The sequence below is a fragment of the Myodes glareolus genome, chromosome 7 (genome assembly GCF_982192425.1).
Source record: "Myodes glareolus chromosome 7, mMyoGla1.1, whole genome shotgun sequence".
Taxonomy (NCBI): Eukaryota; Metazoa; Chordata; class Mammalia; order Rodentia; family Cricetidae; genus Myodes; species Myodes glareolus.
The window spans coordinates 95,104,615-95,116,665 of NC_142032.1; the positions used below are offsets into that span (position 1 = coordinate 95,104,615).

The 12,051-nt window shown below is 42.7% G+C and overlaps 1 protein-coding gene across 4 annotated transcripts in view; it reads left to right on the forward strand.

The window, feature by feature from the left end:
• The window catches only part of Dennd2b (DENN domain containing 2B), a 190,146-nt gene that overhangs the window by 68,648 nt on the left and 109,447 nt on the right, over positions 1 to 12,051 (forward strand). Inside the window, exon 2 of one of the 4 annotated variants that reach the window (XM_048460601.3) lies at positions 9,108 to 9,200. The exons of the other annotated variants lie outside the window; for them this stretch is intronic. The gene's annotated coding sequence lies outside the window, so the exon portion shown is untranslated. The remainder of the gene's footprint in view (positions 1 to 9,107; positions 9,201 to 12,051) is intronic. 4 annotated transcript variants of the gene reach the window in all.

Consider the following 12,051-nt stretch of genomic DNA (forward strand, 5'->3'; position numbering starts at 1 on the left):
CATGGGACCTGGAGTGGAGATTCTGGTGGTGAGTACAAACCTTTGAGAACTGAATGGACTAGTGTGACCTTGTGTACTTTTTGTGATGGTGGTGAGACCTGCCTAACCTTGTGATATGAGTATCTTATATGAAGTACGAAGGGGAGTGTTGTCTGGAATCCGTATTAGGAATTGTCTTTCCCAGGAAAGGAGAGCAGTCTTAGATTTGATTCATTTTTCTTTATTTAATTCTCTCTGTGTGTGGTGGGGAGAGCTGGGCATCTGTATGTACATATGTGCGTGGAGGCCAGAACTTGGCAATTGGTGTCTTCCTCCATCTAATTTTTTGAGATAAGGTCTCTATCAACCCCAGAGAATACTGATTTGGCTAGATCAACCAGTGAGCTCCCAGGATCCCTTGTCTCTGCCTCCCAGCTCCGGGATCACAGACATGTGCTGCTGTGCCCTACTTTTTAAATGTGTGCTGGGGATCTGAACTTGGGTACTCCGGCTGAAGTAGCAAGTACTTTATCAATTAAGCCATTTCCCTAGTCCTGATTTAAATCATTTATACATTAATATTATTCACTGGCTTAATATAGATATTCAACACAGAAGAGAAAAATGTAGCGAATGACTTCTGTGTCGTGCTCCGGCCCCCATGCTTTTCTTTCAACAGAGCCTCTGAGGGCCGTACTTTGGGTGTAGGAAAAGGAGTGATTGCAGGATGATCTCTCTCTTCAGCCTTGCTGTGTGCAGACTTCTGAGTCCTGTCCTGGGGGTTCTTGGGATGCCTACAGCTAGCAGTAAAACTGTAAAGAAGCATCACAACCTCGGAGGCAACAAAGTGACCAGAAGAGTTGAAGCCTCAAAGCCTAACTATTTACCAGCTTTGTTTTCTGTCAGATGTTGGGCTCTCCCTCTGGTTCCATCTGTTACCTTTGGTTCAAGGAACCAAAGTGTGGCTACTACACACTCAGAAAGCACTGGGGAGAAGTGCAGGTATATTCTGTCTGGGTGTCTTTTTTTTCCTCTTTGTTTGGTCTTTGAGATCTGAGAGCCATCATAGTCTCTGAGGTGCCAAAGTGCTTGTTCTAAGCCCAGTGCCAACACTTCTGAACCTGGGAAACTGTGGATAAGCTCTTGGTTTCCTTTTTATTCAGGCCCTTCTTGGAAGCCATTTACATTCCTTTCTTCTGCCTTGGGACTGTGTGAGTACAGTTGCTTCCTACTTGTGTGTTGTGGAATGTTAAAACAGATCTATGGAGACTAACTACTGCAGATGTGGAAGGTGGATGGCCTTTTCTTGTAATGCTGGAGCTTGGAACTGTCTTCATAGGGGTATAGTATTGATACTTCTTTTGGGGAGAAGGTATCATTAAGTAGCCCAGACTGTATTCAAACTTGTGATCTTCCTGCATTAACTTCCTGAGTGCTGGGGTTAGAGTTGTGTGCCATCATACTGGGGCTCGGTTTTAATTCTTTCTAAAACATTCCCAACTTGGTTGCTTTTCTTCCTGTCATTCTGAAAGGGATAGGCTGGAGAGCAAAGGCAATGCCCAGTTTCCTGTAATCTTTTGGACTTAAGATCTGCAGATGCATTTTAAGAGGGAGGAGAGGCAGGTATGAGGCTGTTGACTCATCAGTTGATGTTGTCACTCTGAAGGTTTTGTAAGTATCCCCTTCCTTGCAGGCAGGTGCCATCTTTACTTGGGTTCAAAATCTTTGGAGAGCAGTGGCGTTTGCTCCTTTAAAGTAGGAAGGGACTAAGAAGACATTAAAAGCATGAATAACTGCAGGGGTGAGCCTGAATGTGGAGAGTGGAGATGAACTCTTCTAAGGAAGGTGGTGGTGGTGGCACACGCCTTTAATCCCAGCACCCAGGAGGCAGAGTCAGGCAGATCTCTGTGAGCTCAAGGCCAGCCTGGTCTACAAGAGCTAGTTCCAGGACAAAATGGTGGATGCTGGTTGTGGAGAGTGGGAAAGTGAGGATGTGAACTGAGTGAACTGAGTGAACTGAGGCCAGAAACAGTGGGGACATAAGTTTGGGAATGCTTGCTTATGCCTGCACTGCTGAGCGCCTTGGGTACGATGGCCAGGAGCGCATCCTCTGGGAATAGAGTTGATCCCTTGCCTGTACCCGCAATATACCTGTATGGTTCTGACTTGTAAGGGAAATCTTGGCAGAGTGTCATGGAGCAGAGCTATTAGGTTTGAGAGTAGACTGGTTGGCCTGAGTCTGACTCCCAGCTTTTTGACTGCCTTAGTGATGAGAACCTTCGTGGTAGTTGCCAGTCCTTGCTAACTTGGCCCATGATGGTTTCTTGCCTTTGTAAGGTGCATATTCCTTCTTACACATGTCCTACATCTTTGGGATTTAAAAAGCAAGGAATATACACCTAGATGTGGTGGTGCCTGCCTATAAGGCAGCACTTAATGGTGCTCAGGCAGGAGAATTGTGAGTACAGGCTATCTGATCAAAATAGCATCAAGTTCTAGACCAGAATGACCATAAGAAAACCTTAAAAAAATAATAAGGACTAGAGAAATGGCTGAGTGGTTAAGAACACTTGCTGAGGACCGAGATTTATTACTAGCACCCACATGGTGGTTCACAACCACCTATAGCTCTAGTTCCAGGAGACCCGATGGCCTCTTCTGATCTCTGCCAGCACCAAGCACACATATGTTGCAATACATACATGTTAGCAAAACACACATGAATAAAATGAATAAATTAACAACTTTTTAAAAGATGTGGGTGGTTAGTGGTATGTCTCAGTTAGTAGAATGCTTGTCTCGCGTGTGTGGAGCTCTAGGTTGGATCCCCAGTACTGCATAAACCAAGTGTAGTTGTATTTGCCTATAATCTCAGTACTGTGAAAGTGGAAGCAGGAGGATCAGTAGTTCAAGGTCATCCTCAGCTTTATAGTGTGTTTGAGGTCATCCTGAGCTACATGAAACTTTGTAATAAGGGGCTTAATTTGAAACAGACCTTGAGGAAGGGGGTTAATTTGAAACAGAACTAACTCAGGGGCCTTCATCTGAAATGTGTATTGGAAGACTCCTACTAGTCTTGGCTCTTCATCTTGTTTCTTTCTTCCCTTTATCTTCCTAACACGGTCAGGCATTGTGAGCATCTGTCGCTATCAAGTGGGCCCATCAGGATGTTAAGAATGACGTTTAGTATAACCGTCTGCACATTGCTTGGAATGCTTGGACTCATCTGTAGACGAGTCAGTTTAAGCCTGGGATGGGGCCTTTCCTCCCAGGAGTAGGTGAAAGCGATGAGAAAGGGTAAGAAAATACTTAAAGTGATAGCACTGGGTCCATGTTCCCTCCTCCCTCCAGTGCTTCCATCATCTTCATTGTTGATGGTCAAGTGTGGAAAGAAAAAAGCAAGACCTTGCTGTGCAGTCTTCAAGCAGTTAAGCATTTGCTGTCTTTCTCAGTTTAGCCAGCAATGTAATGCAGATACTATATAAAGCTTGAATTTTGACAAGAGGGAATTTATTATCCATCCAGAGAGACAATAGTTGTTAAACTAAGAATGTAGAATGTCCAAACTGTTAATTACAAATATCTTTGCAGTTGGGGAACAAGAAAATTGTGTCTTAAAACCATAGGAAAGTTTTCTTGAGAGAGGCAAAGCTTGCTTTTTCCTGGTCTCTGAAAGTTGGGTTTACTTTATAAGCAAAAGAGGGGTGGAATGTGTTTTTTATGCATGTGAAGAACAGCAAGTACATAGAGAGAACATAGTATCTATCCAAGTGTCACTGTGAGGGGCTGCCTTGAAGCAATATGTCTAATAGGTCAGAGCCAACAAGAGATGAGAAGTGAGGCAGTGAAAGGGGAATCATTTGGAGATCTTGCTTAGTTTAATTTTTAAATTACGTATATGGGTATGTGTGCACGTGTATACCCATAGAAACTATGGAGGCCAGAAGAGGCCATTGGATCCCCTGGAGCTGGAGGTAGAGGTGACTGTGAGCTACCCGATGTAGGTATCCTTAGCTACCAAGCCATCATCTCCAGGCCCTAGAAATGTCTGGAAGGAGAAAGTAGGGATATTCTGGAAAGGGCAGGCTCTGTTAGTGAAGGGACTTGCCAAAAGTGATGAGAGAGCTGCAACAATAGCAGAGAGGGGTGAAACCTGGCACGTTCTGCAGTCAAGGAAATCTGCTCTTCTCAGCTTTGGGGGTGTTGGGTGCTGGCTCTTACATGTCTAATACACAACCATAATTACTGAGTTATGCTACTGAAACTCTGTGAAGACAGCTGTATGATCAGGTTCTTCTAGGAAAGAGGTTAAAGTCACTAGGCTGAAGCCAGGTTCTGTGTGCTCCATCTAGGTTCTCAGTCCATCTGGTCTGTCATTTAACTTTCAGTTTCTGACCCAGTTCCCAAAGTTTCTCAAAGGGTTAACTCCACAGTCTTAGGTTTAGTCAGAATGCCTTGTCCTTGGTATCTGCCCCAAGTTCTGCACCGTGTTACTTTCCTTTTCCTCGTTATCTCTTCTGGACTGTATTGCTATGGTCTGTCTCAGTCTTTTCCAATTTCCTTCCAATCTAGTCTGCTATCCTAGAGGTTTAAGGAAGGGAAATGGGCTACATAGGTAGCGAAGGAAAGAAGTTAGGTTTGTGGGTGGTTCTTACCTAGAACGTATGTTCCATCTCTTCTGTACTTCAGAACAGCAGGTGAAGTCAATGTAGTTAAGCTATCTCAGGCCTTTCTTGGATAAATTGAAATAGTCTCATTTATTAAAACAATAAAACTCCAAAACCTCTTCCGGCCTCTAAATTCCCAAATACAAGAATTTGCCTTTGCCAGCCCTTTCAGTTCTTTCTGGGTCTCTGATTCTCAGTTTGCTGCAGGCTTTGTTTGGAGAAACCTAGAATCTAGAAGGGAGATAATTTAATTAAAGCTGTGGCCATCTGGTAACTCTTGGGTGTGCACAGAGTCAAGTCTTACTTAACTTTGCTGAATTTTCATGAAAATGCTTTCTTCCTCAGGTCCTTCCTCAGAAAAATACCTTTTCCTCGGAAGACATGTATCATGCATTACTGACAGCAGGTGTTATCTGTGTGGATGGCAGGCTGTAGTCTTTCTTCACCTTTAGGACTGAAATGGTTGAAGTGAGCCAGTGACTCATGTGTATGCTATGGAGTGGCATGGTTGGGACAGGGAAGTCTTGTGTGGTATGTGCTGTGCTAGGCACAGCAATTGTGTTCCCAGAGAAAGAAACTGCCACGCTGAGGGATTGCAGACTTTCTGAATCCTTTCTCCACCTTCAGTCCAGGTAGTACTCACATATGTTCTTTTACCTCTCTGGGAGTAGTGCCTAGGAATTTCCCCAGTTTTGCCATTCGACAGCCAAGCAAGTTTCCACCTGTTTCTGTACTTGAGAATCTTGTGTTAGTTTCTCCTTTTTCCTCTGCCTCCACACCCACACCCACTTCTGTCGTCATCTCAGCCATTTCCCTTCTCTTGCATCCTGGAGTCTCATTTCTTTTTTCTTCTGTTGCACAGGTACCTCTGTGTTGAACACTAAGTAAGCAGACGTATTTATGGACATCTTTTATACAAAGGCAAAGTAGCCCTACTCTGTGTTCAAAAATAGGATATCTGGGGCCAGAGAGATGGCTCAGTGGTTAAGAGTGCTTGCTGCTCTTCCAGAGAAATAGTTTAGTTCCCAGAACCCCTGTCAGGTAGCTCAGAACTGCCTGTAACTCTAGCTCCAGAAGATATGACGCTACTGATCGCAGCAGGCATCAACATAAATGTTTGCATATTCACACATACAACTACAGACACATACATATAAATAAGAATAAAAAAGAAAGTAAAAATAGGATTATATTTAATGTCTACATTGATAAGAGCTAATTTTTGCTGAGAAAGTTCTAGGCTTCTAACTTTGAGATCAGGGGATGAATGTCTTTAAAAACATCATCTTTGGAGCTGGGTATGCTTTAATCTTAGCACTTGTGAGACAGGCAGGTCTCTGTAAGTTTGAGGCCAGCTTGGCTTACATAGAGAGTTCCAGATCAGCCAGGTCTACACAATGAAGCCCCTGTCTCAGTACAACAATAACAAAAGTCAAAATAAAACATATAATTTTCTGCTATAGTATAGTGACATTTATAGTACAGCATTCATCTGCAAACCAGAGCTGTCTTCCATGTTCCCATGTAAGGCGAGTAATAAAAACCAAGAGACAGATATTGGGGTTCAACCTGAAGATCAGAGAAGCAAAGCAGCCAGCCACTAGAGAGATCTTACCTCTATGAAATCTTCAGACTGAAAGAGAACTAGCCCCTGTCTCATCCCTCCACACATTCCTCTCTAGTGCTGGGATTAAAGGACTGTGCAACCACTGCCTGGCCTGTGTGACTGACTAGTGTGACTGGTTTGTGTTCTGGTCTTCAGGTAAACTTTGTTTATTAAAATACAAATGAAATATCACTACATTCCAAGGATAAAAACTGGCCTTTGGGTACCTTTTGCTCCTCTCTCTTCCCAAATCTTTACAAGCATTTTGCTGTCTGCTTCTGGGAGATAAATTGGTTTTTACATATCCAGACGATGCCTGTAGAGGCTGCAGTGCCACATTCCTACCATCTAACGTTTCAGACTCACATTCAGACCCCAGTCCTTGCTCACAGACAGCTTGGTATAGAAGGTTAAAGATCCACAAGAATTCACTCTGATACTTAAAAATATCACTTTGTGATTCAGTAACCATGGTGAACCATGGTTTGAAGAGACAATGGTATGAATTGTTCAGATTCTTTAGTAGCTCAATACCCTTGATAAAGCGTGGAGGGTCAGAGCCCCAATTGGGAGGCATGGGAGTAGCAGAAGGGACAGCCAACCCATCAGGCAAGATTCAGCTTCCCCTGATTTCTGCAAGAGGTTTTTATCTCATTATACTTTGAGTTTTTCCTAGACAACTGCTCAAGGATAGAAGTGGTTCTCTGCCTTCTTGCTTTTCAGGATTTACAAGCCAGACATGTTATTGTACTTCTCCGTATGAGGGACTCTGCTGTCTTTTTTTTCTCCTTTATGTATTTGCCCTTAGGTTATTCAAAATTCTATTTATCCCTAGGAACAAAATACGATGTCTCTTAGAAACACTTTTTAAAAATTACATTTACTGGCTGCCAGTAAGATAGTGTAGCAGTTAAGATAGGCCAGAGAGACAGCATCGCAGTTAAGAGTACCGGCTGCATTTTTAGAGGGCCCTGGTTCAGCTTACATCACAACTTACACCCATCTGTAATAAAGTCCCAAGGGATTCAACACCCTCTTCTGGCTTACAAAGGCAGCAGACATACACATATTTGCAGATACACATGTAGGCAAAACACTCACACATATAAAAGAGAAAAATGTGTGGATGTGTATGCATGTCTGTGTGTGTGCACGCCCACTGTGCCACTGTCTGTCTATGGCAGTCAGAGAACAGTTTGTGCGACTCAGTTTCCTACTTGTACTACCTTGACAGCATAGAAACTTTGTTGTTGTTTTTAGAAACGATCATAAATGTAGCCCAGGCTGGTCCAGACCTTAAGATCCTGTCTCAGCCTCCCAAGTGCTGGATTGTATGTGTACACTACCAGACCCAGCGCTTGAAATACTTATTTTTGTTGTCTTCTTGTTGTTTGGTGATCAAACCCAAGAAGACCTTATGTATGCTAAGCAAGCACTCTACCACTGAATTACATCCCCAGCCCTGAGAAATTCTTGTGTTGCCTGGGTCCTAGATTGCATTTAATTTGGTCCCTATATTTTAACCATTTAAACTTCCAACTCACCAGTTGCCTTCTGTTAAACCTTTTTTTTTTTTTTTACTTGTACCAACTTCATCTTGCTGTCATGTGAGTAAAAAAAGTTTTTGTTCCCTTTTTAAGATAGGGTTTCATATAACACAGGCTAACCTTAAACTCAGTTTGTACCTGAGCATTACCTGAATTTCTTAATCCTCCTGCCTCTGCCTTGAGTGCTTGGTTTACAGGTGTGCACCATCATGCTCAGCTACAAGTTTTTAGAAAGTATAAGCATAAAATTATACATTATCTATTTCTTCCTATTATATATAACCTGTCGCTAGTTTATGGAAGATTTTTAAAAGCTGTCTTAGTGTATTATTTTTCCTATGTACTTTGACATATGTGTGTGTGTGTGTTTGTGTCTTGTCTAAATCATTCGTTTAAAATGATGAGTGTGAGGATCTAGAACAAGAAAAGAAGAGAATATTACAGGCCAAATTCCTGATGCGCATAGATGCAGAAATCCCCAGTAAAGTACTAGCAAACTGAATTTAATAGCATGTGAGAAGGACCATACACATTAATTAAATGGGGTTATCCCTGGGTGCAAGGATGTTTCAATACATGCAGACTAATACACATGATGAAACTGGTAGGGGTCTTCAAACTTTTAGGAGCTCAGATCTTTTCCTGTTTGATACATACCCATTTGCAACCCTTGCTCAGGCCCAGCTGTCCTGAGTTACCAGTCTATCAATTGCCTGTTTGTCTGCATATTTCTGTTTTATTTACAAAATAAGAGGAATTAAAATCCATATGAACTCTGTTTCTAGAATTCTTTGGTCTGTGTTTGTTTGAATATGTGTACAATTTGTATGCTGTAGTATATATTACACACTTACACACACACACACACACACACACACACACACACACACACACACATATATATATATATATATATGCAGGCCAGGGCATCTGAAACTGTCTTCTAACCTCCTCAGGCATTGCAGAGAGTTGTGGGCTGATGTGTATACTAGGAACCAATCTTGAGAACTTTCTACACACAGAGTAAACACAAACACTCAGAAATGAATAAGAGTGGTCCCTTTTAGAAGAGATTATATATAATTAAAAATGTGAAAAAAATGATCAGTAGCTTTGTTGGAGGAAAGAAAGTAATAGAACTCCTTTAAAAGGCAAGTCCAGAGTGCAGGTAGGGCTTTTAACTTGCTTACCAGCCAAGTTCTAAGTGAAAGATTGTAGAGGCTATCATGGTAGTCCAGTTCGTGTCTAGAACTCTTCACAGAGATAGAGATTATGCAACTGACTTGATGATTTAACATTCTTTTCCAGGACCTTGTTGAGAGTGTCTTAAAGCATTTGTGATCAAGGAGGCAGATTACTGTCAAGAGGCTGACATTTTTGAAGCTGGGATTGAGAATTAAGGTAGGAGTTATTGGGAGAACGAGACCAAGCAGTGCACTAAAACACAAGGCAGTGAGGCACAGTTGGGACACATGTATCCTAGGAACCAAATCTTGGGGTCTTTCTACATGTAGAGTAAGCATAAGCACTCAAAAATGGGTAAAAAGTGGTCCCAATAGTACTGAGTTGAGAACCCAGTGCAGCTAGGAAACTCATCAAGATAGGATAGAGGATGTGGCACTATGGGGTTACAGTTCCATAACCTTGTCCAGATTTTATTTTTGGGAGCACTTCTTTCCCAAGTTCCATGTGCTTTGTTGGTTAAAAATGTAGTTTAAAGACTAAAAAGGGGCCGGGCGGTGATGGCGCACGCCTTTAATCCCAGCACTCAGGAGGCATAGGCAGGTAGATCTCTGAGTTTGAGGCCAGCCCGGTTTACAGAGTGAGTGCTAGAACAGGCTCCAAGTTACAGAGAAACCCTGTCTCCAAAAACCAAAAACCAACCAGACAAAAAAGACTAAGAAGGCTCAGTGAGTAAAGCACTTAGCATGCAAGCATAAGGATTTGAGTTCAAATCCCCAGAACCCTTGTAAAGCTAGGTGCTGTAGTACACACCTCTAATCCTAATACTTTTATTGTGAGATGAGAGGTGAAGACAGCAAGAACCTCAGAAGCTTGGGGGCCCAGCTAGCCTGGAGTATGCCATAGCAAACAAGAGTGTCTCAAACAAGGTAAATGGAAGGTGAGGAACAACATCTAAGGTCGTCTTGTGACCTCTACATGCAAGCTTGTCCTCACACATATAGACACACATAAGCACACATACACAGACACACATAAATACACACAAGTATACATAAATACACACACACACAAGGCACACAAATATACAGACAGGCACACATAAAGACACATACACACACATTCACTCACTCTTGTATTCTCCTTTCCCCTGAAACTTCAATCATGATGAGTTAAGAGCTTGGTTGAGCTCAGTTCTAAATTAAGTCAGCCTGAAAAGGCAATTCTGGAATGGAAAAATGGTATCATTAGGAGGGCCTGGAATATAGCTTCCATGTTTCTGAGCCTATATTTAAGTGGCCCAGTGATAAAATGTTCAGACTTAGTGAGGGAACAGGGGTTGAGGATTTGAGAGCTTTCATCATCTTAACTTTTACAGGAACATTGTAATATATATCCCAAGAGACTGGATCAGGCCACTGTATGCCTTGTTCTCTGAGGATCTGAAACTAGAGCTTCATTTGTATTGAAGATTGTGAGCCAGGGAGAGAGAGGTGAACCCCGTGCGACTGGAAAGCTGGCAGTACATTGTGGAGGGGAGAGACTGAAGGAAGGTAGGCTCAATCCTACACAAAGCTGTCCTAGCTGCTTCACCACATCTGTGATACCCACAGTCAGTATGAGTCCCACACTTTAGTGGTGCAGAGTAAGTCTTGAGCTGGGGTGAAGCAGAATGAATGGCCAGAGGACTAGGGCAGGAGCATGAATGTGGGAGAATTTCCTGATATGAAATAACAGGCCTTGAGCATAGAGTAGTTATTTCTCTGTTTTCTTAAGAAGGCTGTGCAAGCAAAATATGTGTCTTAGTCACCAGCATACTAGGGTCCTGCCAGATGTGGCTTCTATGCAGAGGAGGACTGGAATTGCCATCCCTGGGGAGTAATTTATTTTGTTGATCTGAAGCCCCTAGTGGAGCCCATGTTTGGTTTGCTGTAGGCAGATTGTATTCCAAAAGGACTTCCGGATGACAGCTTTGTAGCATGATTAGTAAAAACCCAGAGTCAGATATTGGGGTTCAACCTGAAGACCAGAAAAGCAAAATAGCCAGTCACTGGCTCTTACCTCTACCTCAGTCAAAAATGGTGATTCTGCCTCCAGGAATCTCAGAATGAGACTGTGTCTGAGACCTGTCTCCTCCTGTTTTATATTCCTCTCTAGTGCTGGGATTAAAGGCGTGCACCACTACTGCCCAGTTTCTATGGCAAACTAGTGTGGCTACTGGGATTAAAGGTGTGTGTCACCACCGCCTGGTCTGTAAGGCTGACCAGTGGGGTGTTTTACTCTCTGATCTTTAGGCAAACTTTATTAAAATACAAATGAAATATCACTGCATAGCTCTCTGTCCTTCTGTTGTTGTTGTTGTTGTTGTTAGAGACAGGGTTTCCTGTGTATTCTTGGCTGTCCTAGAACTCGTTCTGTAGACCAGGCTGGCCTTGAACTCATAGAGATCCTCCTGCCTTTGCTTCCCAAGTACTGGGATTAAAGGCGTGCGTCATCATAGCCCGGCTCAGCTCTCTGTTCTGTAAAGGCAGCTTTGTTTGAGAGTGATGGTCAAGGAGAGAGTCTACAGACCCTCACTCTTCTGTCATCCATTTCCCAGTCTGTTTCTTCATTTTCCCATTCTAGGTTTGGCACATTCTCTCTCCAGCCTCCTGGAGACCATGAGTTGTCCATTTTTTTTCTCCAGGAAAGGTTGCTTTTCATTGGTGATAGTCTTCAGTATGATTGTAGGCAAATGACCCAAGAATTCCAGGTGCTGTACTAAAAGGGTTGAACAGAATCTGTACTACCCTCCCCCCAAAAAGAAAGAAAAAAGAAATTACACATACTCAGAAAAGAAAAGGAAAAAAAATCCCTACTTCCTGAAAGTGAGAAATATTGATGCTTCTGTTCTCAGAAAGTACATTGATGAGGTGATGGATGACTGCAGCAGACACTTAAACTAACATTTGGGGTTAGGGAGATGGCTCAATAAAGTGCTTGCTGTGTCCACGTGAGAGCCGAGTTCAGTTCCCCAACATCCATGTAGAAGTGCAGCAACACAGATTTATAATCCCAGTGCTGTGAGGTA